General features: G+C 67.8%; 10 non-coding genes across 10 annotated transcripts; all 10 read right to left on the reverse strand.

The window, feature by feature from the left end:
- Nucleotides 1–268: 268 nt before the first annotated feature.
- Nucleotides 269–387, reverse strand: LOC141413342 (5S ribosomal RNA). The gene has a single exon (XR_012438134.1). It is a non-coding gene; the product is annotated as a 5S ribosomal RNA (ribosomal RNA).
- A 2,163-nt stretch (nt 388–2,550) lies between these two features.
- LOC141413343 (5S ribosomal RNA) lies at nt 2,551–2,669 on the reverse strand. The gene has a single exon (XR_012438135.1). It is a non-coding gene; the product is annotated as a 5S ribosomal RNA (ribosomal RNA).
- A 2,141-nt stretch (nt 2,670–4,810) lies between these two features.
- LOC141412923 (5S ribosomal RNA) lies at nt 4,811–4,929 on the reverse strand. The gene has a single exon (XR_012437765.1). It is a non-coding gene; the product is annotated as a 5S ribosomal RNA (ribosomal RNA).
- A 2,163-nt stretch (nt 4,930–7,092) lies between these two features.
- On the reverse strand, nt 7,093–7,211 carry LOC141413344 (5S ribosomal RNA). The gene has a single exon (XR_012438136.1). It is a non-coding gene; the product is annotated as a 5S ribosomal RNA (ribosomal RNA).
- A 2,142-nt stretch (nt 7,212–9,353) lies between these two features.
- Nucleotides 9,354–9,472, reverse strand: LOC141412924 (5S ribosomal RNA). Its single transcript, XR_012437766.1, has one exon. It is a non-coding gene; the product is annotated as a 5S ribosomal RNA (ribosomal RNA).
- Nucleotides 9,473–11,616: 2,144 nt separating this feature from the next.
- LOC141413345 (5S ribosomal RNA) lies at nt 11,617–11,735 on the reverse strand. Its single transcript, XR_012438137.1, has one exon. It is a non-coding gene; the product is annotated as a 5S ribosomal RNA (ribosomal RNA).
- Nucleotides 11,736–13,883: 2,148 nt separating this feature from the next.
- On the reverse strand, nt 13,884–14,002 carry LOC141413347 (5S ribosomal RNA). Its single transcript, XR_012438139.1, has one exon. It is a non-coding gene; the product is annotated as a 5S ribosomal RNA (ribosomal RNA).
- A 2,148-nt stretch (nt 14,003–16,150) lies between these two features.
- On the reverse strand, nt 16,151–16,269 carry LOC141413348 (5S ribosomal RNA). The gene has a single exon (XR_012438140.1). It is a non-coding gene; the product is annotated as a 5S ribosomal RNA (ribosomal RNA).
- A 2,141-nt stretch (nt 16,270–18,410) lies between these two features.
- LOC141413349 (5S ribosomal RNA) lies at nt 18,411–18,529 on the reverse strand. Its single transcript, XR_012438141.1, has one exon. It is a non-coding gene; the product is annotated as a 5S ribosomal RNA (ribosomal RNA).
- A 2,163-nt stretch (nt 18,530–20,692) lies between these two features.
- LOC141413350 (5S ribosomal RNA) lies at nt 20,693–20,811 on the reverse strand. Its single transcript, XR_012438142.1, has one exon. It is a non-coding gene; the product is annotated as a 5S ribosomal RNA (ribosomal RNA).
- Nucleotides 20,812–21,915: the final 1,104 nt, after the last annotated feature.

A 21,915-nucleotide genomic window follows, 5' to 3' on the forward strand; every position in this document is an offset into this window, starting at 1 on the left:
CCCAACGTGGCCTGGGACCAACCTCGCTGGTGACCCGTGTCGCGGGCGCGCGCCCCAGGAGAGTGTGGGGAGGGGAGAGGATTCGGGGACGTAGCTGTGAGGATTCGGTGTGCGTGGGTCTGGCGGGTGGCCCGGACGGGGTCGGGGTCGTGGTCACGGTGGGTCGTTGTGGTGGTGGTGGTGGTGGTGCTGGGGGTGGTGGTGGTGGGGGGGGGGTGGTGGCGAAGTCCCCGAAGACAAAAGGAGCAGCGAGGGAGGGAGGAGCAAAAGCCTACAGCACCCGGTATTCCCAGGCGGTCTCCCATCCAAGTACTAACCAGGCCCGACCCTGCTTAGCTTCCGAGATCAGACGAGATCGGGCGCGTTCAGGGTGGTATGGCCGTAGACGCTAGCCGCCGCCTCCGGGAGCCCCAAGAGCCTGCCGAGGGCCCCGGCGTGCGTCTCCACGCTGCTCTCCTGGCACGGCTGGGAGTCCGGGTGGGGGCTGGCAGCCCGGGGCCAGCGGCCAGAGGCCCCGCGCGCCTGCTCGGGCAGCCGGTCTCGCCCAGGTGGCCGCTGGGTGGCTTTCTTCCCGAGGTGTCCTGCTGCCAGGACGAGGGTCAAGTTTTCTCGGGGGAAAATTTCTCAGTGCTCTCGGGCGCTTGTTCTTCTGGGAATGTCCACTGCTGTGGCCAAGGCGGGGGACGCACAGCTCGGGCCAGGGCAAGCAGCCGCCCTCCTCCGTCGCCTCCTGGAGCCGTATCCTTGGGTGGGTGCGTGGCTCCCAGCGGAGGTCTCGGGGACCCTTCCGGTCCTCTTCGTCCGGAAAGCGCCACTGCCCCTCCAGCCCATCAGGAAAACGGCAGCCGCGCCCTTCGCCGACCCGCTCCGCCCTCCTCCACACTCAGGGCCTGGGGCTGCGGGGCTGAATCGTGAGGCTTTCCAGCCCAGGACTTCACCTCTGGCCCCTTTCACACCCGGGATCTTGGGAAGAAGAAACAAAACCAAACACAGCCAAAGCCATCTCCTCCGACCCGGGGCCCCTCCACATCCCTTCCGATCCCGGGTTCCTGCCGGCCTCCCGGGGCGTTTCTCCCAGGCAGGCCTTCGCGGCCACTACACGGGGCTGAGCACTCGAGTCCTCGGGCGTCACGGGGCCCGCGGCCACGCCAAGCACGCACGACTCCCGGGTCTCGTCTGCTCCTGGGTGCCCTGGGCCTCTTCCCTGTGCCGCTGCTGGGTCTTGTGCCCCTGCTTGGCCTCCTTCAGACCCGGCCCCGTGCTACGCGGCCACGTGCTACAGGATCGTGCCAGCAGAACTGGCCCTGGCTGAGCCCCGTACCCACCCTCCTGCCATCCCTGGCCCTGCTAGCAAATGGCAGAGATCCTCTGGCCTCCGAGCCCAGACAAAAATCCTGATGCAGTTGGCCGAGGGGCCGCAAACCAAGGCTTCGCTTGTTCCCGCTCAGGCCCCAGCCATACCCTCTTGTCCTTCGGCTGCTCGTGTGTGGGGTGGGGGAGAGGAGGGTGCGTCCCCGTGCGTGCGTGCGTGGTCTGGGTGTCTCTGCGTGGTGTGTGTGTGTGTGTGTGTGTGTGTGTGTGTGTGTGTGTGTGTTAGATGCCGTGCCTGGTGTAGGTGGGGAAGAGCAAGCCCTCACGCACAGAGCCCCATCACACACTGGGGCCGGGCCGAGGGGGTCAATCTGCTCGGCCTGATTGCGTTGGGCATACATTGCAGAAGGTGGGTTTTCCAAGGCGGAGCAGAGGGTCCCGGCACCTGAGGTTGTCCACGGGGAGAATGTCTGTTCCACGGGGGCAAGCGGTCCCTTCCGTCGTGCCCAAGCCCATGTGACCCCGAAGGCCAGGTGGCCCCGGTCCTTGAGCTGACTGAGGAGTGCTTTGAGACCCGGAGGGTGGCACAGGCGACTGGGCGCCAGCGGCGGCCCTCCCTCCCTTTGAGCGGGACGGGGAGCTGCCGCTGGCATCCGGAGCTCTGGCGGCCTGCGCCCTCTGTCCCTGTGACCGCAGGCTCTGCCGTGGGAGGCGGGATCCCACGTAGAGGTCGCGCGCTGGCTGCCCTGTCTTGGGTTGAGCGACGGAGCGCGACGTGGAGCAGCACCCGACTGAGGCTCCCTGCTTCTCTGTCCCCTGGCGTCTTGCCCTGGACCCAGTGCACCACCTTGTGGCGAGCCCAGGTGTGGCGCGTCCCGCTGTGGGGCCCGCTGGGGTGCAGGACCCACTTTCTCATGGCTTCCGCACGTCCCTCCCCGCCCGCCTGGAGGGCAGTTGGGGAGCGGTCCCCAACGTGGCCTGGGACCAACCTCGCTGGTGACCCGTGTCACGGGCGCGCGCCCCAGGAGAGTGTGGGGAGGGGAGAGGATTCGGGGACGTAGCTGTGAGGATTCGGTGTGCGTGGGTCTGGCGGGTGGCCCGGACGGGGTCGGGGTCGTGGTCACGGTGGGTCGTTGTGGTGGTGGTGGTGGTGGTGGTGCTGGGGGTGGTGGTGGTGGTGGGGGGGGTGGTGGCGAAGTCCCCGAAGACAAAAGGAGCAGCGAGGGAGGGAGGAGCAAAAGCCTACAGCACCCGGTATTCCCAGGCGGTCTCCCATCCAAGTACTAACCAGGCCCGACCCTGCTTAGCTTCCGAGATCAGACGAGATCGGGCGCGTTCAGGGTGGTATGGCCGTAGACGCTAGCCGCCGCCTCCGGGAGCCCCAAGAGCCTGCCGAGGGCCCCGGCGTGCGTCTCCACGCTGCTCTCCTGGCACGGCTGGGAGTCCGGGTGGGGGCTGGCAGCCCGGGGCCAGCGGCCAGAGGCCCCGCGCGCCTGCTCGGGCAGCCGGTCTCGCCCAGGTGGCCGCTGGGTGGCTTTCTTCCCGAGGTGTCCTGCTGCCAGGACGAGGGTCAAGTTTTCTCGGGGGAAAATTTCTCAGTGCTCTCGGGCGCTTGTTCTTCTGGGAATGTCCACTGCTGTGGCCAAGGCGGGGGACGCACAGCTCGGGCCAGGGCAAGCAGCCGCCCTCCTCCGTCGCCTCCTGGAGCCGTATCCTTGGGTGGGTGCGTGGCTCCCAGCGGAGGTCTCGGGGACCCTTCCGGTCCTCTTCGTCCGGAAAGCGCCACTGCCCCTCCAGCCCATCAGGAAAACGGCAGCCGCGCCCTTCGCCGACCCGCTCCGCCCTCCTCCACACTCAGGGCCTGGGGCTGCGGGGCTGAATCGTGAGGCTTTCCAGCCCAGGACTTCACCTCTGGCCCCTTTCACACCCGGGATCTTGGGAAGAAGAAACAAAACCAAACACAGCCAAAGCCATCTCCTCCGACCCGGGGCCCCTCCACATCCCTTCCGATCCCGGGTTCCTGCCGGCCTCCCGGGGCGTTTCTCCCAGGCAGGCCTTCGCGGCCACTACACGGGGCTGAGCACTCGAGTCCTCGGGCGTCACGGGGCCCGCGGCCACGCCAAGCACGCACGACTCCCGGGTCTCGTCTGCTCCTGGGTGCCCTGGGCCTCTTCCCTGTGCCGCTGCTGGGTCTTGTGCCCCTGCTTGGCCTCCTTCAGACCCGGCCCCGTGCTACGCGGCCACGTGCTACAGGATCGTGCCAGCAGAACTGGCCCTGGCTGAGCCCCGTACCCACCCTCCTGCCATCCCTGGCCCTGCTAGCAAATGGCAGAGATCCTCTGGCCTCCGAGCCCAGACAAAAATCCTGATGCAGTTGGCCGAGGGGCCGCAAACCAAGGCTTCGCTTGTTCCCGCTCAGGCCCCAGCCATACCCTCTTGTCCTTCGGCTGCTCGTGTGTGGGGTGGGGGAGAGGAGGGTGCGTCCCCGTGCGTGCGTGCGTGGTCTGGGTGTCTCTGCGTGGTGTGTGTGTGTGTGTGTGTGTGTGTTAGATGCCGTGCCTGGTGTAGGTGGGGAAGAGCAAGCCCTCACGCACAGAGCCCCATCACACACTGGGGCCGGGCCGAGGGGGTCAATCTGCTCGGCCTGATTGCGTTGGGCATACATTGCAGAAGGTGGGTTTTCCAAGGCGGAGCAGAGGGTCCCGGCACCTGAGGTTGTCCACGGGGAGAATGTCTGTTCCACGGGGGCAAGCGGTCCCTTCCGTCGTGCCCAAGCCCATGTGACCCCGAAGGCCAGGTGGCCCCGGTCCTTGAGCTGACTGAGGAGTGCTTTGAGACCCGGAGGGTGGCACAGGCGACTGGGCGCCAGCGGCGGCCCTCCCTCCCTTTGAGCGGGACGGGGAGCTGCCGCTGGCATCCGGAGCTCTGGCGGCCTGCGCCCTCTGTCCCTGTGACCGCAGGCTCTGCCGTGGGAGGCGGGATCCCACGTAGAGGTCGCGCGCTGGCTGCCCTGTCTTGGGTTGAGCGACGGAGGGCGACGTGGAGCAGCACCCGACTGAGGCTCCCTGCTTCTCTGTCCCCTGGCGTCTTGCCCTGGACCCAGTGCACCACCTTGTGGCGAGCCCAGGTGTGGCGCGTCCCGCTGTGGGGCCCGCTGGGGTGCAGGACCCACTTTCTCATGGCTTCCGCACGTCCCTCCCCGCCCGCCTGGAGGGCAGTTGGGGAGCGGTCCCCAACGTGGCCTGGGACCAACCTCGCTGGTGACCCGTGTCGCGGGCGCGCGCCCCAGGAGAGTGTGGGGAGGGGAGAGGATTCGGGGACGTAGCTGTGAGGATTCGGTGTGCGTGGGTCTGGCGGGTGGCCCGGACGGGGTCGGGGTCGTGGTCACGGTGGGTCGTTGTGGTGGTGGTGGTGGTGGTGCTGGGGGTGGTGGTGGTGGGGGGGGGGTGGTGGCGAAGTCCCCGAAGACAAAAGGAGCAGCGAGGGAGGGAGGAGCAAAAGCCTACAGCACCCGGTATTCCCAGGCGGTCTCCCATCCAAGTACTAACCAGGTCCGACCCTGCTTAGCTTCCGACATCAGACGAGATCGGGCGCGTTCAGGGTGGTATGGCCGTAGACGCTAGCCGCCGCCTCCGGGAGCCCCAAGAGCCTGCCGAGGGCCCCGGCGTGCGTCTCCACGCTGCTCTCCTGGCACGGCTGGGAGTCCGGGTGGGGGCTGGCAGCCCGGGGCCAGCGGCCAGAGGCCCCGCGCGCCTGCTCGGGCAGCCGGTCTCGCCCAGGTGGCCGCTGGGTGGCTTTCTTCCCGAGGTGTCCTGCTGCCAGGACGAGGGTCAAGTTTTCTCGGGGGAAAATTTCTCAGTGCTCTCGGGCGCTTGTTCTTCTGGGAATGTCCACTGCTGTGGCCAAGGCGGGGGACGCACAGCTCGGGCCAGGGCAAGCAGCCGCCCTCCTCCGTCGCCTCCTGGAGCCGTATCCTTGGGTGGGTGCGTGGCTCCCAGCGGAGGTCTCGGGGACCCTTCCGGTCCTCTTCGTCCGGAAAGCGCCACTGCCCCTCCAGCCCATCAGGAAAACGGCAGCCGCGCCCTTCGCCGACCCGCTCCGCCCTCCTCCACACTCAGGGCCTGGGGCTGCGGGGCTGAATCGTGAGGCTTTCCAGCCCAGGACTTCACCTCTGGCCCCTTTCACACCCGGGATCTTGGGAAGAAGAAACAAAACCAAACACAGCCAAAGCCATCTCCTCCGACCCGGGGCCCCTCCACATCCCTTCCGATCCCGGGTTCCTGCCGGCCTCCCGGGGCGTTTCTCCCAGGCAGGCCTTCGCGGCCACTACACGGGGCTGAGCACTCGAGTCCTCGGGCGTCACGGGGCCCGCGGCCACGCCAAGCACGCACGACTCCCGGGTCTCGTCTGCTCCTGGGTGCCCTGGGCCTCTTCCCTGTGCCGCTGCTGGGTCTTGTGCCCCTGCTTGGCCTCCTTCAGACCCGGCCCCGTGCTACGCGGCCACGTGCTACAGGATCGTGCCAGCAGAACTGGCCCTGGCTGAGCCCCGTACCCACCCTCCTGCCATCCCTGGCCCTGCTAGCAAATGGCAGAGATCCTCTGGCCTCCGAGCCCAGACAAAAATCCTGATGCAGTTGGCCGAGGGGCCGCAAACCAAGGCTTCGCTTGTTCCCGCTCAGGCCCCAGCCATACCCTCTTGTCCTTCGGCTGCTCGTGTGTGGGGTGGGGGAGAGGAGGGTGCGTCCCCGTGCGTGCGTGCGTGGTCTGGGTGTCTCTGCGTGGTGTGTGTGTGTGTGTGTGTGTGTGTGTGTGTGTGTGTGTGTGTTAGATGCCGTGCCTGGTGTAGGTGGGGAAGAGCAAGCCCTCACGCACAGAGCCCCATCACACACTGGGGCCGGGCCGAGGGGGTCAATCTGCTCGGCCTGATTGCGTTGGGCATACATTGCAGAAGGTGGGTTTTCCAAGGCGGAGCAGAGGGTCCCGGCACCTGAGGTTGTCCACGGGGAGAATGTCTGTTCCACGGGGGCAAGCGGTCCCTTCCGTCGTGCCCAAGCCCATGTGACCCCGAAGGCCAGGTGGCCCCGGTCCTTGAGCTGACTGAGGAGTGCTTTGAGACCCGGAGGGTGGCACAGGCGACTGGGCGCCAGCGGCGGCCCTCCCTCCCTTTGAGCGGGACGGGGAGCTGCCGCTGGCATCCGGAGCTCTGGCGGCCTGCGCCCTCTGTCCCTGTGACCGCAGGCTCTGCCGTGGGAGGCGGGATCCCACGTAGAGGTCGCGCGCTGGCTGCCCTGTCTTGGGTTGAGCGACGGAGCGCGACGTGGAGCAGCACCCGACTGAGGCTCCCTGCTTCTCTGTCCCCTGGCGTCTTGCCCTGGACCCAGTGCACCACCTTGTGGCGAGCCCAGGTGTGGCGCGTCCCGCTGTGGGGCCCGCTGGGGTGCAGGACCCACTTTCTCATGGCTTCCGCACGTCCCTCCCCGCCCGCCTGGAGGGCAGTTGGGGAGCGGTCCCCAACGTGGCCTGGGACCAACCTCGCTGGTGACCCGTGTCGCGGGCGCGCGCCCCAGGAGAGTGTGGGGAGGGGAGAGGATTCGGGGACGTAGCTGTGAGGATTCGGTGTGCGTGGGTCTGGCGGGTGGCCCGGACGGGGTCGGGGTCGTGGTCACGGTGGGTCGTTGTGGTGGTGGTGGTGGTGGTGGTGCTGGGGGTGGTGGTGGTGGTGGGGGGGGTGGTGGCGAAGTCCCCGAAGACAAAAGGAGCAGCGAGGGAGGGAGGAGCAAAAGCCTACAGCACCCGGTATTCCCAGGCGGTCTCCCATCCAAGTACTAACCAGGCCCGACCCTGCTTAGCTTCCGAGATCAGACGAGATCGGGCGCGTTCAGGGTGGTATGGCCGTAGACGCTAGCCGCCGCCTCCGGGAGCCCCAAGAGCCTGCCGAGGGCCCCGGCGTGCGTCTCCACGCTGCTCTCCTGGCACGGCTGGGAGTCCGGGTGGGGGCTGGCAGCCCGGGGCCAGCGGCCAGAGGCCCCGCGCGCCTGCTCGGGCAGCCGGTCTCGCCCAGGTGGCCGCTGGGTGGCTTTCTTCCCGAGGTGTCCTGCTGCCAGGACGAGGGTCAAGTTTTCTCGGGGGAAAATTTCTCAGTGCTCTCGGGCGCTTGTTCTTCTGGGAATGTCCACTGCTGTGGCCAAGGCGGGGGACGCACAGCTCGGGCCAGGGCAAGCAGCCGCCCTCCTCCGTCGCCTCCTGGAGCCGTATCCTTGGGTGGGTGCGTGGCTCCCAGCGGAGGTCTCGGGGACCCTTCCGGTCCTCTTCGTCCGGAAAGCGCCACTGCCCCTCCAGCCCATCAGGAAAACGGCAGCCGCGCCCTTCGCCGACCCGCTCCGCCCTCCTCCACACTCAGGGCCTGGGGCTGCGGGGCTGAATCGTGAGGCTTTCCAGCCCAGGACTTCACCTCTGGCCCCTTTCACACCCGGGATCTTGGGAAGAAGAAACAAAACCAAACACAGCCAAAGCCATCTCCTCCGACCCGGGGCCCCTCCACATCCCTTCCGATCCCGGGTTCCTGCCGGCCTCCCGGGGCGTTTCTCCCAGGCAGGCCTTCGCGGCCACTACACGGGGCTGAGCACTCGAGTCCTCGGGCGTCACGGGGCCCGCGGCCACGCCAAGCACGCACGACTCCCGGGTCTCGTCTGCTCCTGGGTGCCCTGGGCCTCTTCCCTGTGCCGCTGCTGGGTCTTGTGCCCCTGCTTGGCCTCCTTCAGACCCGGCCCCGTGCTACGCGGCCACGTGCTACAGGATCGTGCCAGCAGAACTGGCCCTGGCTGAGCCCCGTACCCACCCTCCTGCCATCCCTGGCCCTGCTAGCAAATGGCAGAGATCCTCTGGCCTCCGAGCCCAGACAAAAATCCTGATGCAGTTGGCCGAGGGGCCGCAAACCAAGGCTTCGCTTGTTCCCGCTCAGGCCCCAGCCATACCCTCTTGTCCTTCGGCTGCTCGTGTGTGGGGTGGGGGAGAGGAGGGTGCGTCCCCGTGCGTGCGTGCGTGGTCTGGGTGTCTCTGCGTGGTGTGTGTGTGTGTGTGTGTGTGTGTGTTAGATGCCGTGCCTGGTGTAGGTGGGGAAGAGCAAGCCCTCACGCACAGAGCCCCATCACACACTGGGGCCGGGCCGAGGGGGTCAATCTGCTCGGCCTGATTGCGTTGGGCATACATTGCAGAAGGTGGGTTTTCCAAGGCGGAGCAGAGGGTCCCGGCACCTGAGGTTGTCCACGGGGAGAATGTCTGTTCCACGGGGGCAAGCGGTCCCTTCCGTCGTGCCCAAGCCCATGTGACCCCGAAGGCCAGGTGGCCCCGGTCCTTGAGCTGACTGAGGAGTGCTTTGAGACCCGGAGGGTGGCACAGGCGACTGGGCGCCAGCGGCGGCCCTCCCTCCCTTTGAGCGGGACGGGGAGCTGCCGCTGGCATCCGGAGCTCTGGCGGCCTGCGCCCTCTGTCCCTGTGACCGCAGGCTCTGCCGTGGGAGGCGGGATCCCACGTAGAGGTCGCGCGCTGGCTGCCCTGTCTTGGGTTGAGCGACGGAGGGCGACGTGGAGCAGCACCCGACTGAGGCTCCCTGCTTCTCTGTCCCCTGGCGTCTTGCCCTGGACCCAGTGCACCACCTTGTGGCGAGCCCAGGTGTGGCGCGTCCCGCTGTGGGGCCCGCTGGGGTGCAGGACCCACTTTCTCATGGCTTCCGCACGTCCCTCCCCGCCCGCCTGGAGGGCAGTTGGGGAGCGGTCCCCAACGTGGCCTGGGACCAACCTCGCTGGTGACCCGTGTCGCGGGCGCGCGCCCCAGGAGAGTGTGGGGAGGGGAGAGGATTCGGGGACGTAGCTGTGAGGATTCGGTGTGCGTGGGTCTGGCGGGTGGCCCGGACGGGGTCGGGGTCGTGGTCACGGTGGGTCGTTGTGGTGGTGGTGGTGGTGGTGCTGGGGGTGGTGGTGGTGGGGGGGGGTGGTGGCGAAGTCCCCGAAGACAAAAGGAGCAGCGAGGGAGGGAGGAGCAAAAGCCTACAGCACCCGGTATTCCCAGGCGGTCTCCCATCCAAGTACTAACCAGGTCCGACCCTGCTTAGCTTCCGACATCAGACGAGATCGGGCGCGTTCAGGGTGGTATGGCCGTAGACGCTAGCCGCCGCCTCCGGGAGCCCCAAGAGCCTGCCGAGGGCCCCGGCGTGCGTCTCCACGCTGCTCTCCTGGCACGGCTGGGAGTCCGGGTGGGGGCTGGCAGCCCGGGGCCAGCGGCCAGAGGCCCCGCGCGCCTGCTCGGGCAGCCGGTCTCGCCCAGGTGGCCGCTGGGTGGCTTTCTTCCCGAGGTGTCCTGCTGCCAGGACGAGGGTCAAGTTTTCTCGGGGGAAAATTTCTCAGTGCTCTCGGGCGCTTGTTCTTCTGGGAATGTCCACTGCTGTGGCCAAGGCGGGGGACGCACAGCTCGGGCCAGGGCAAGCAGCCGCCCTCCTCCGTCGCCTCCTGGAGCCGTATCCTTGGGTGGGTGCGTGGCTCCCAGCGGAGGTCTCGGGGACCCTTCCGGTCCTCTTCGTCCGGAAAGCGCCACTGCCCCTCCAGCCCATCAGGAAAACGGCAGCCGCGCCCTTCGCCGACCCGCTCCGCCCTCCTCCACACTCAGGGCCTGGGGCTGCGGGGCTGAATCGTGAGGCTTTCCAGCCCAGGACTTCACCTCTGGCCCCTTTCACACCCGGGATCTTGGGAAGAAGAAACAAAACCAAACACAGCCAAAGCCATCTCCTCCGACCCGGGGCCCCTCCACATCCCTTCCGATCCCGGGTTCCTGCCGGCCTCCCGGGGCGTTTCTCCCAGGCAGGCCTTCGCGGCCACTACACGGGGCTGAGCACTCGAGTCCTCGGGCGTCACGGGGCCCGCGGCCACGCCAAGCACGCACGACTCCCGGGTCTCGTCTGCTCCTGGGTGCCCTGGGCCTCTTCCCTGTGCCGCTGCTGGGTCTTGTGCCCCTGCTTGGCCTCCTTCAGACCCGGCCCCGTGCTACGCGGCCACGTGCTACAGGATCGTGCCAGCAGAACTGGCCCTGGCTGAGCCCCGTACCCACCCTCCTGCCATCCCTGGCCCTGCTAGCAAATGGCAGAGATCCTCTGGCCTCCGAGCCCAGACAAAAATCCTGATGCAGTTGGCCGAGGGGCCGCAAACCAAGGCTTCGCTTGTTCCCGCTCAGGCCCCAGCCATACCCTCTTGTCCTTCGGCTGCTCGTGTGTGGGGTGGGGGAGAGGAGGGTGCGTCCCCGTGCGTGCGTGCGTGGTCTGGGTGTCTCTGCGTGGTGTGTGTGTGTGTGTGTGTGTGTGTTAGATGCCGTGCCTGGTGTAGGTGGGGAAGAGCAAGCCCTCACGCACAGAGCCCCATCACACACTGGGGCCGGGCCGAGGGGGTCAATCTGCTCGGCCTGATTGCGTTGGGCATACATTGCAGAAGGTGGGTTTTCCAAGGCGGAGCAGAGGGTCCCGGCACCTGAGGTTGTCCACGGGGAGAATGTCTGTTCCACGGGGGCAAGCGGTCCCTTCCGTCGTGCCCAAGCCCATGTGACCCCGAAGGCCAGGTGGCCCCGGTCCTTGAGCTGACTGAGGAGTGCTTTGAGACCCGGAGGGTGGCACAGGCGACTGGGCGCCAGCGGCGGCCCTCCCTCCCTTTGAGCGGGACGGGGAGCTGCCGCTGGCATCCGGAGCTCTGGCGGCCTGCGCCCTCTGTCCCTGTGACCGCAGGCTCTGCCGTGGGAGGCGGGATCCCACGTAGAGGTCGCGCGCTGGCTGCCCTGTCTTGGGTTGAGCGACGGAGGGCGACGTGGAGCAGCACCCGACTGAGGCTCCCTGCTTCTCTGTCCCCTGGCGTCTTGCCCTGGACCCAGTGCACCACCTTGTGGCGAGCCCAGGTGTGGCGCGTCCCGCTGTGGGGCCCGCTGGGGTGCAGGACCCACTTTCTCATGGCTTCCGCACGTCCCTCCCCGCCCGCCTGGAGGGCAGTTGGGGAGCGGTCCCCAACGTGGCCTGGGACCAACCTCGCTGGTGACCCGTGTCGTGGGCGCGCGCCCCAGGAGAGTGTGGGGAGGGGAGAGGATTCGGGGACGTAGCTGTGAGGATTCGGTGTGCGTGGGTCTGGCGGGTGGCCCGGACGGGGTCGGGGTCGTGGTCACGGTGGGTCGTTGTGGTGGTGGTGGTGGTGGTGGTGCTGGGGGTGGTGGTGGTGGGGGGGGGGTGGTGGCGAAGTCCCCGAAGACAAAAGGAGCAGCGAGGGAGGGAGGAGCAAAAGCCTACAGCACCCGGTATTCCCAGGCGGTCTCCCATCCAAGTACTAACCAGGCCCGACCCTGCTTAGCTTCCGAGATCAGACGAGATCGGGCGCGTTCAGGGTGGTATGGCCGTAGACGCTAGCCGCCGCCTCCGGGAGCCCCAAGAGCCTGCCGAGGGCCCCGGCGTGCGTCTCCACGCTGCTCTCCTGGCACGGCTGGGAGTCCGGGTGGGGGCTGGCAGCCCGGGGCCAGCGGCCAGAGGCCCCGCGCGCCTGCTCGGGCAGCCGGTCTCGCCCAGGTGGCCGCTGGGTGGCTTTCTTCCCGAGGTGTCCTGCTGCCAGGACGAGGGTCAAGTTTTCTCGGGGGAAAATTTCTCAGTGCTCTCGGGCGCTTGTTCTTCTGGGAATGTCCACTGCTGTGGCCAAGGCGGGGGACGCACAGCTCGGGCCAGGGCAAGCAGCCGCCCTCCTCCGTCGCCTCCTGGAGCCGTATCCTTGGGTGGGTGCGTGGCTCCCAGCGGAGGTCTCGGGGACCCTTCCGGTCCTCTTCGTCCGGAAAGCGCCACTGCCCCTCCAGCCCATCAGGAAAACGGCAGCCGCGCCCTTCGCCGACCCGCTCCGCCCTCCTCCACACTCAGGGCCTGGGGCTGCGGGGCTGAATCGTGAGGCTTTCCAGCCCAGGACTTCACCTCTGGCCCCTTTCACACCCGGGATCTTGGGAAGAAGAAACAAAACCAAACACAGCCAAAGCCATCTCCTCCGACCCGGGGCCCCTCCACATCCCTTCCGATCCCGGGTTCCTGCCGGCCTCCCGGGGCGTTTCTCCCAGGCAGGCCTTCGCGGCCACTACACGGGGCTGAGCACTCGAGTCCTCGGGCGTCACGGGGCCCGCGGCCACGCCAAGCACGCACGACTCCCGGGTCTCGTCTGCTCCTGGGTGCCCTGGGCCTCTTCCCTGTGCCGCTGCTGGGTCTTGTGCCCCTGCTTGGCCTCCTTCAGACCCGGCCCCGTGCTACGCGGCCACGTGCTACAGGATCGTGCCAGCAGAACTGGCCCTGGCTGAGCCCCGTACCCACCCTCCTGCCATCCCTGGCCCTGCTAGCAAATGGCAGAGATCCTCTGGCCTCCGAGCCCAGACAAAAATCCTGATGCAGTTGGCCGAGGGGCCGCAAACCAAGGCTTCGCTTGTTCCCGCTCAGGCCCCAGCCATACCCTCTTGTCCTTCGGCTGCTCGTGTGTGGGGTGGGGGAGAGGAGGGTGCGTCCCCGTGCGTGCGTGCGTGGTCTGGGTGTCTCTGCGTGGTGTGTGTGTGTGTGTGTGTGTGTGTGTGTGTGTTAGATGCCGTGCCTGGTGTAGGTGGGGAAGAGCAAGCCCTCACGCACAGAGCCCCATCACACACTGGGGCCGGGCCGAGGGGGTCAATCTGCTCGGCCTGATTGCGTTGGGCATACATTGCAGAAGGTGGGTTTTCCAAGGCGGAGCAGAGGGTCCCGGCACCTGAGGTTGTCCACGGGGAGAATGTCTGTTCCACGGGGGCAAGCGGTCCCTTCCGTCGTGCCCAAGCCCATGTGACCCCGAAGGCCAGGTGGCCCCGGTCCTTGAGCTGACTGAGGAGTGCTTTGAGACCCGGAGGGTGGCACAGGCGACTGGGCGCCAGCGGCGGCCCTCCCTCCCTTTGAGCGGGACGGGGAGCTGCCGCTGGCATCCGGAGCTCTGGCGGCCTGCGCCCTCTGTCCCTGTGACCGCAGGCTCTGCCGTGGGAGGCGGGATCCCACGTAGAGGTCGCGCGCTGGCTGCCCTGTCTTGGGTTGAGCGACGGAGCGCGACGTGGAGCAGCACCCGACTGAGGCTCCCTGCTTCTCTGTCCCCTGGCGTCTTGCCCTGGACCCAGTGCACCACCTTGTGGCGAGCCCAGGTGTGGCGCGTCCCGCTGTGGGGCCCGCTGGGGTGCAGGACCCACTTTCTCATGGCTTCCGCACGTCCCTCCCCGCCCGCCTGGAGGGCAGTTGGGGAGCGGTCCCCAACGTGGCCTGGGACCAACCTCGCTGGTGACCCGTGTCGCGGGCGCGCGCCCCAGGAGAGTGTGGGGAGGGGAGAGGATTCGGGGACGTAGCTGTGAGGATTCGGTGTGCGTGGGTCTGGCGGGTGGCCCGGACGGGGTCGGGGTCGTGGTCACGGTGGGTCGTTGTGGTGGTGGTGGTGGTGCTGGGGGTGGTGGTGGTGGTGGGGGGGGGTGGTGGCGAAGTCCCCGAAGACAAAAGGAGCAGCGAGGGAGGGAGGAGCAAAAGCCTACAGCACCCGGTATTCCCAGGCGGTCTCCCATCCAAGTACTAACCAGGCCCGACCCTGCTTAGCTTCCGAGATCAGACGAGATCGGGCGCGTTCAGGGTGGTATGGCCGTAGACGCTAGCCGCCGCCTCCGGGAGCCCCAAGAGCCTGCCGAGGGCCCCGGCGTGCGTCTGCACGCTGCTCTCCTGGCACGGCTGGGAGTCCGGGTGGGGGCTGGCAGCCCGGGGCCAGCGGCCAGAGGCCCCGCGCGCCTGCTCGGGCAGCCGGTCTCGCCCAGGTGGCCGCTGGGTGGCTTTCTTCCCGAGGTGTCCTGCTGCCAGGACGAGGGTCAAGTTTTCTCGGGGGAAAATTTCTCAGTGCTCTCGGGCGCTTGTTCTTCTGGGAATGTCCACTGCTGTGGCCAAGGCGGGGGACGCACAGCTCGGGCCAGGGCAAGCAGCCGCCCTCCTCCGTCGCCTCCTGGAGCCGTATCCTTGGGTGGGTGCGTGGCTCCCAGCGGAGGTCTCGGGGACCCTTCCGGTCCTCTTCGTCCGGAAAGCGCCACTGCCCCTCCAGCCCATCAGGAAAATGGCAGCCGCGCCCTTCGCCGACCCGCTCCGCCCTCCTCCACACTCAGGGCCTGGGGCTGCGGGGCTGAATCGTGAGGCTTTCCAGCCCAGGACTTCACCTCTGGCCCCTTTCACACCCGGGATCTTGGGAAGAAGAAACAAAACCAAACACAGCCAAAGCCATCTCCTCCGACCCGGGGCCCCTCCACATCCCTTCCGATCCCGGGTTCCTGCCGGCCTCCCGGGGCGTTTCTCCCAGGCAGGCCTTCGCGGCCACTACACGGGGCTGAGCACTCGAGTCCTCGGGCGTCACGGGGCCCGCGGCCACGCCAAGCACGCACGACTCCCGGGTCTCGTCTGCTCCTGGGTGCCCTGGGCCTCTTCCCTGTGCCGCTGCTGGGTCTTGTGCCCCTGCTTGGCCTCCTTCAGACCCGGCCCCGTGCTACGCGGCCACGTGCTACAGGATCGTGCCAGCAGAACTGGCCCTGGCTGAGCCCCGTACCCACCCTCCTGCCATCCCTGGCCCTGCTAGCAAATGGCAGAGATCCTCTGGCCTCCGAGCCCAGACAAAAATCCTGATGCAGTTGGCCGAGGGGCCGCAAACCAAGGCTTCGCTTGTTCCCGCTCAGGCCCCAGCCATACCCTCTTGTCCTTCGGCTGCTCGTGTGTGGGGTGGGGGAGAGGAGGGTGCGTCCCCGTGCGTGCGTGCGTGGTCTGGGTGTCTCTGCGTGGTGTGTGTGTGTGTGTGTGTGTGTGTGTTAGATGCCGTGCCTGGTGTAGGTGGGGAAGAGCAAGCCCTCACGCACAGAGCCCCATCACACACTGGGGCCGGGCCGAGGGGGTCAATCTGCTCGGCCTGATTGCGTTGGGCATACATTGCAGAAGGTGGGTTTTCCAAGGCGGAGCAGAGGGTCCCGGCACCTGAGGTTGTCCACGGGGAGAATGTCTGTTCCACGGGGGCAAGCGGTCCCTTCCGTCGTGCCCAAGCCCATGTGACCCCGAAGGCCAGGTGGCCCCGGTCCTTGAGCTGACTGAGGAGTGCTTTGAGACCCGGAGGGTGGCACAGGCGACTGGGCGCCAGCGGCGGCCCTCCCTCCCTTTGAGCGGGACGGGGAGCTGCCGCTGGCATCCGGAGCTCTGGCGGCCTGCGCCCTCTGTCCCTGTGACCGCAGGCTCTGCCGTGGGAGGCGGGATCCCACGTAGAGGTCGCGCGCTGGCTGCCCTGTCTTGGGTTGAGCGACGGAGCGCGACGTGGAGCAGCACCCGACTGAGGCTCCCTGCTTCTCTGTCCCCTGGCGTCTTGCCCTGGACCCAGTGCACCACCTTGTGGCGAGCCCAGGTGTGGCGCGTCCCGCTGTGGGGCCCGCTGGGGTGCAGGACCCACTTTCTCATGGCTTCCGCACGTCCCTCCCCGCCCGCCTGGAGGGCAGTTGGGGAGCGGTCCCCAACGTGGCCTGGGACCAACCTCGCTGGTGACCCGTGTCGCGGGCGCGCGCCCCAGGAGAGTGTGGGGAGGGGAGAGGATTCGGGGACGTAGCTGTGAGGATTCGGTGTGCGTGGGTCTGGCGGGTGGCCCGGACGGGGTCGGGGTCGTGGTCACGGTGGGTCGTTGTGGTGGTGGTGGTGGTGGTGGTGCTGGGGGTGGTGGTGGTGGTGGGGGGGGGTGGTGGCGAAGTCCCCGAAGACAAAAGGAGCAGCGAGGGAGGGAGGAGCAAAAGCCTACAGCACCCGGTATTCCCAGGCGGTCTCCCATCCAAGTACTAACCAGGCCCGACCCTGCTTAGCTTCCGAGATCAGACGAGATCGGGCGCGTTCAGGGTGGTATGGCCGTAGACGCTAGCCGCCGCCTCCGGGAGCCCCAAGAGCCTGCCGAGGGCCCCGGCGTGCGTCTCCACGCTGCTCTCCTGGCACGGCTGGGAGTCCGGGTGGGGGCTGGCAGCCCGGGGCCAGCGGCCAGAGGCCACGCGCGCCTGCTCGGGCAGCCGGTCTCGCCCAGGTGGCCGCTGGCTGGCTTTCTTCCCGAGGTGTCCTGCTGCCAGGACGAGGGTCAAGTTTTCTCGGGGGAAAATTTCTCAGTGCTCTCGGGCGCTTGTTCTTCTGGGAATGTCCACTGCTGTGGCCAAGGCGGGGGACGCACAGCTCGGGCCAGGGCAAGCAGCCGCCCTCCTCCGTCGCCTCCTGGAGCCGTATCCTTGGGTGGGTGCGTGGCTCCCAGCGGAGGTCTCGGGGACCCTTCCGGTCCTCTTCGTCCGGAAAGCGCCACTGCCCCTCCAGCCCATCAGGAAAACGGCAGCCGCGCCCTTCGCCGACCCGCTCCGCCCTCCTCCACACTCAGGGCCTGGGGCTGCGGGGCTGAATCGTGAGGCTTTCCAGCCCAGGACTTCACCTCTGGCCCCTTTCACACCCGGGATCTTGGGAAGAAGAAACAAAACCAAACACAGCCAAAGCCATCTCCTCCGACCCGGGGCCCCTCCACATCCCTTCCGATCCCGGGTTCCTGCCGGCCTCCCGGGGCGTTTCTCCCAGGCAGGCCTTCGCGGCCACTACACGGGGCTGAGCACTCGAGTCCTCGGGCGTCACGGGGCCCGCGGCCACGCCAAGCACGCACGACTCCCGGGTCTCGTCTGCTCCTGGGTGCCCTGGGCCTCTTCCCTGTGCCGCTGCTGGGTCTTGTGCCCCTGCTTGGCCTCCTTCAGACCCGGCCCCGTGCTACGCGGCCACGTGCTACAGGATCGTGCCAGCAGAACTGGCCCTGGCTGAGCCCCGTACCCACCCTCCTGCCATCCCTGGCCCTGCTAGCAAATGGCAGAGATCCTCTGGCCTCCGAGCCCAGACAAAAATCCTGATGCAGTTGGCCGAGGGGCCGCAAACCAAGGCTTCGCTTGTTCCCGCTCAGGCCCCAGCCATACCCTCTTGTCCTTCGGCTGCTCGTGTGTGGGGTGGGGGAGAGGAGGGTGCGTCCCCGTGCGTGCGTGCGTGGTCTGGGTGTCTCTGCGTGGTGTGTGTGTGTGTGTGTGTGTGTGTTAGATGCCGTGCCTGGTGTAGGTGGGGAAGAGCAAGCCCTCACGCACAGAGCCCCATCACACACTGGGGCCGGGCCGAGGGGGTCAATCTGCTCGGCCTGATTGCGTTGGGCATACATTGCAGAAGGTGGGTTTTCCAAGGCGGAGCAGAGGGTCCCGGCACCTGAGGTTGTCCACGGGGAGAATGTCTGTTCCACGGGGGCAAGCGGTCCCTTCCGTCGTGCCCAAGCCCATGTGACCCCGAAGGCCAGGTGGCCCCGGTCCTTGAGCTGACTGAGGAGTGCTTTGAGACCCGGAGGGTGGCACAGGCGACTGGGCGCCAGCGGCGGCCCTCCCTCCCTTTGAGCGGGACGGGGAGCTGCCGCTGGCATCCGGAGCTCTGGCGGCCTGCGCCCTCTGTCCCTGTGACCGCAGGCTCTGCCGTGGGAGGCGGGATCCCACGTAGAGGTCGCGCGCTGGCTGCCCTGTCTTGGGTTGAGCGACGGAGGGCGACGTGGAGCAGCACCCGACTGAGGCTCCCTGCTTCTCTGTCCCCTGGCGTCTTGTCCTGGACCCAGTGCACCACCTTGTGGCGAGCCCAGGTGTGGCGCGTCCCGCTGTGGGGCCCGCTGGGGTGCAGGACCCACTTTCTCATGGCTTCCGCACGTCCCTCCCCGCCCGCCTGGAGGGCAGTTGGGGAGCGGTCCCCAACGTGGCCTGGGACCAACCTCGCTGGTGACCCGTGTCGCGGGCGCGCGCCCCAGGAGAGTGTGGGGAGGGGAGAGGATTCGGGGACGTAGCTGTGAGGATTCGGTGTGCGTGGGTCTGGCGGGTGGCCCGGACGGGGTCGGGGTCGTGGTCACGGTGGGTCGTTGTGGTGGTGGTGGTGGTGGTGCTGGGGGTGGTGGTGGTGGGGGGGGGGTGGTGGCGAAGTCCCCGAAGACAAAAGGAGCAGCGAGGGAGGGAGGAGCAAAAGCCTACAGCACCCGGTATTCCCAGGCGGTCTCCCATCCAAGTACTAACCAGGCCCGACCCTGCTTAGCTTCCGAGATCAGACGAGATCGGGCGCGTTCAGGGTGGTATGGCCGTAGACGCTAGCCGCCGCCTCCGGGAGCCCCAAGAGCCTGCCGAGGGCCCCGGCGTGCGTCTCCACGCTGCTCTCCTGGCACGGCTGGGAGTCCGGGTGGGGGCTGGCAGCCCGGGGCCAGCGGCCAGAGGCCCCGCGCGCCTGCTCGGGCAGCCGGTCTCGCCCAGGTGGCCGCTGGGTGGCTTTCTTCCCGAGGTGTCCTGCTGCCAGGACGAGGGTCAAGTTTTCTCGGGGGAAAATTTCTCAGTGCTCTCGGGCGCTTGTTCTTCTGGGAATGTCCACTGCTGTGGCCAAGGCGGGGGACGCACAGCTCGGGCCAGGGCAAGCAGCCGCCCTCCTCCGTCGCCTCCTGGAGCCGTATCCTTGGGTGGGTGCGTGGCTCCCAGCGGAGGTCTCGGGGACCCTTCCGGTCCTCTTCGTCCGGAAAGCGCCACTGCCCCTCCAGCCCATCAGGAAAACGGCAGCCGCGCCCTTCGCCGACCCGCTCCGCCCTCCTCCACACTCAGGGCCTGGGGCTGCGGGGCTGAATCGTGAGGCTTTCCAGCCCAGGACTTCACCTCTGGCCCCTTTCACACCCGGGATCTTGGGAAGAAGAAACAAAACCAAACACAGCCAAAGCCATCTCCTCCGACCCGGGGCCCCTCCACATCCCTTCCGATCCCGGGTTCCTGCCGGCCTCCCGGGGCGTTTCTCCCAGGCAGGCCTTCGCGGCCACTACACGGGGCTGAGCACTCGAGTCCTCGGGCGTCACGGGGCCCGCGGCCACGCCAAGCACGCACGACTCCCGGGTCTCGTCTGCTCCTGGGTGCCCTGGGCCTCTTCCCTGTGCCGCTGCTGGGTCTTGTGCCCCTGCTTGGCCTCCTTCAGACCCGGCCCCGTGCTACGCGGCCACGTGCTACAGGATCGTGCCAGCAGAACTGGCCCTGGCTGAGCCCCGTACCCACCCTCCTGCCATCCCTGGCCCTGCTAGCAAATGGCAGAGATCCTCTGGCCTCCGAGCCCAGACAAAAATCCTGATGCAGTTGGCCGAGGGGCCGCAAACCAAGGCTTCGCTTGTTCCCGCTCAGGCCCCAGCCATACCCTCTTGTCCTTCGGCTGCTCGTGTGTGGGGTGGGGGAGAGGAGGGTGCGTCCCCGTGCGTGCGTGCGTGGTCTGGGTGTCTCTGCGTGGTGTGTGTGTGTGTGTGTGTGTGTGTGTGTGTGTGTGTGTGTGTTAGATGCCGTGCCTGGTGTAGGTGGGGAAGAGCAAGCCCTCACGCACAGAGCCCCATCACACACTGGGGCCGGGCCGAGGGGGTCAATCTGCTCGGCCTGATTGCGTTGGGCATACATTGCAGAAGGTGGGTTTTCCAAGGCGGAGCAGAGGGTCCCGGCACCTGAGGTTGTCCACGGGGAGAATGTCTGTTCCACGGGGGCAAGCGGTCCCTTCCGTCGTGCCCAAGCCCATGTGACCCCGAAGGCCAGGTGGCCCCGGTCCTTGAGCTGACTGAGGAGTGCTTTGAGACCCGGAGGGTGGCACAGGCGACTGGGCGCCAGCGGCGGCCCTCCCTCCCTTTGAGCGGGACGGGGAGCTGCCGCTGGCATCCGGAGCTCTGGCGGCCTGCGCCCTCTGTCCCTGTGACCGCAGGCTCTGCCGTGGGAGGCGGGATCCCACGTAGAGGTCGCGCGCTGGCTGCCCTGTCTTGGGTTGAGCGACGGAGCGCGACGTGGAGCAGCACCCGACTGAGGCTCCCTGCTTCTCTGTCCCCTGGCGTCTTGCCCTGGACCCAGTGCACCACCTTGTGGCGAGCCCAGGTGTGGCGCGTCCCGCTGTGGGGCCCGCTGGGGTGCAGGACCCACTTTCTCATGGCTTCCGCACGTCCCTCCCCGCCCGCCTGGAGGGCAGTTGGGGAGCGGTCCCCAACGTGGCCTGGGACCAACCTCGCTGGTGACCCGTGTCGCGGGCGCGCGCCCCAGGAGAGTGTGGGGAGGGGAGAGGATTCGGGGACGTAGCTGTGAGGATTCGGTGTGCGTGGGTCTGGCGGGTGGCCCGGACGGGGTCGGGGTCGTGGTCACGGTGGGTCGTTGTGGTGGTGGTGGTGGTGGTGGTGCTGGGGGTGGTGGTGGTGGTGGGGGGGGTGGTGGCGAAGTCCCCGAAGACAAAAGGAGCAGCGAGGGAGGGAGGAGCAAAAGCCTACAGCACCCGGTATTCCCAGGCGGTCTCCCATCCAAGTACTAACCAGGCCCGACCCTGCTTAGCTTCCGAGATCAGACGAGATCGGGCGCGTTCAGGGTGGTATGGCCGTAGACGCTAGCCGCCGCCTCCGGGAGCCCCAAGAGCCTGCCGAGGGCCCCGGCGTGCGTCTCCACGCTGCTCTCCTGGCACGGCTGGGAGTCCGGGTGGGGGCTGGCAGCCCGGGGCCAGCGGCCAGAGGCCCCGCGCGCCTGCTCGGGCAGCCGGTCTCGCCCAGGTGGCCGCTGGGTGGCTTTCTTCCCGAGGTGTCCTGCTGCCAGGACGAGGGTCAAGTTTTCTCGGGGGAAAATTTCTCAGTGCTCTCGGGCGCTTGTTCTTCTGGGAATGTCCACTGCTGTGGCCAAGGCGGGGGACGCACAGCTCGGGCCAGGGCAAGCAGCCGCCCTCCTCCGTCGCCTCCTGGAGCCGTATCCTTGGGTGGGTGCGTGGCTCCCAGCGGAGGTCTCGGGGACCCTTCCGGTCCTCTTCGTCCGGAAAGCGCCACTGCCCCTCCAGCCCATCAGGAAAACGGCAGCCGCGCCCTTCGCCGACCCGCTCCGCCCTCCTCCACACTCAGGGCCTGGGGCTGCGGGGCTGAATCGTGAGGCTTTCCAGCCCAGGACTTCACCTCTGGCCCCTTTCACACCCGGGATCTTGGGAAGAAGAAACAAAACCAAACACAGCCAAAGCCATCTCCTCCGACCCGGGGCCCCTCCACATCCCTTCCGATCCCGGGTTCCTGCCGGCCTCCCGGGGCGTTTCTCCCAGGCAGGCCTTCGCGGCCACTACACGGGGCTGAGCACTCGAGTCCTCGGGCGTCACGGGGCCCGCGGCCACGCCAAGCACGCACGACTCCCGGGTCTCGTCTGCTCCTGGGTGCCCTGGGCCTCTTCCCTGTGCCGCTGCTGGGTCTTGTGCCCCTGCTTGGCCTCCTTCAGACCCGGCCCCGTGCTACGCGGCCACGTGCTACAGGATCGTGCCAGCAGAACTGGCCCTGGCTGAGCCCCGTACCCACCCTCCTGCCATCCCTGGCCCTGCTAGCAAATGGCAGAGATCCTCTGGCCTCCGAGCCCAGACAAAAATCCTGATGCAGTTGGCCGAGGGGCCGCAAACCAAGGCTTCGCTTGTTCCCGCTCAGGCCCCAGCCATACCCTCTTGTCCTTCGGCTGCTCGTGTGTGGG

Source organism: Castor canadensis, chromosome 10, assembly GCF_047511655.1.
Source record: "Castor canadensis chromosome 10, mCasCan1.hap1v2, whole genome shotgun sequence".
Classification (NCBI taxonomy): Eukaryota; Metazoa; Chordata; class Mammalia; order Rodentia; family Castoridae; genus Castor; species Castor canadensis.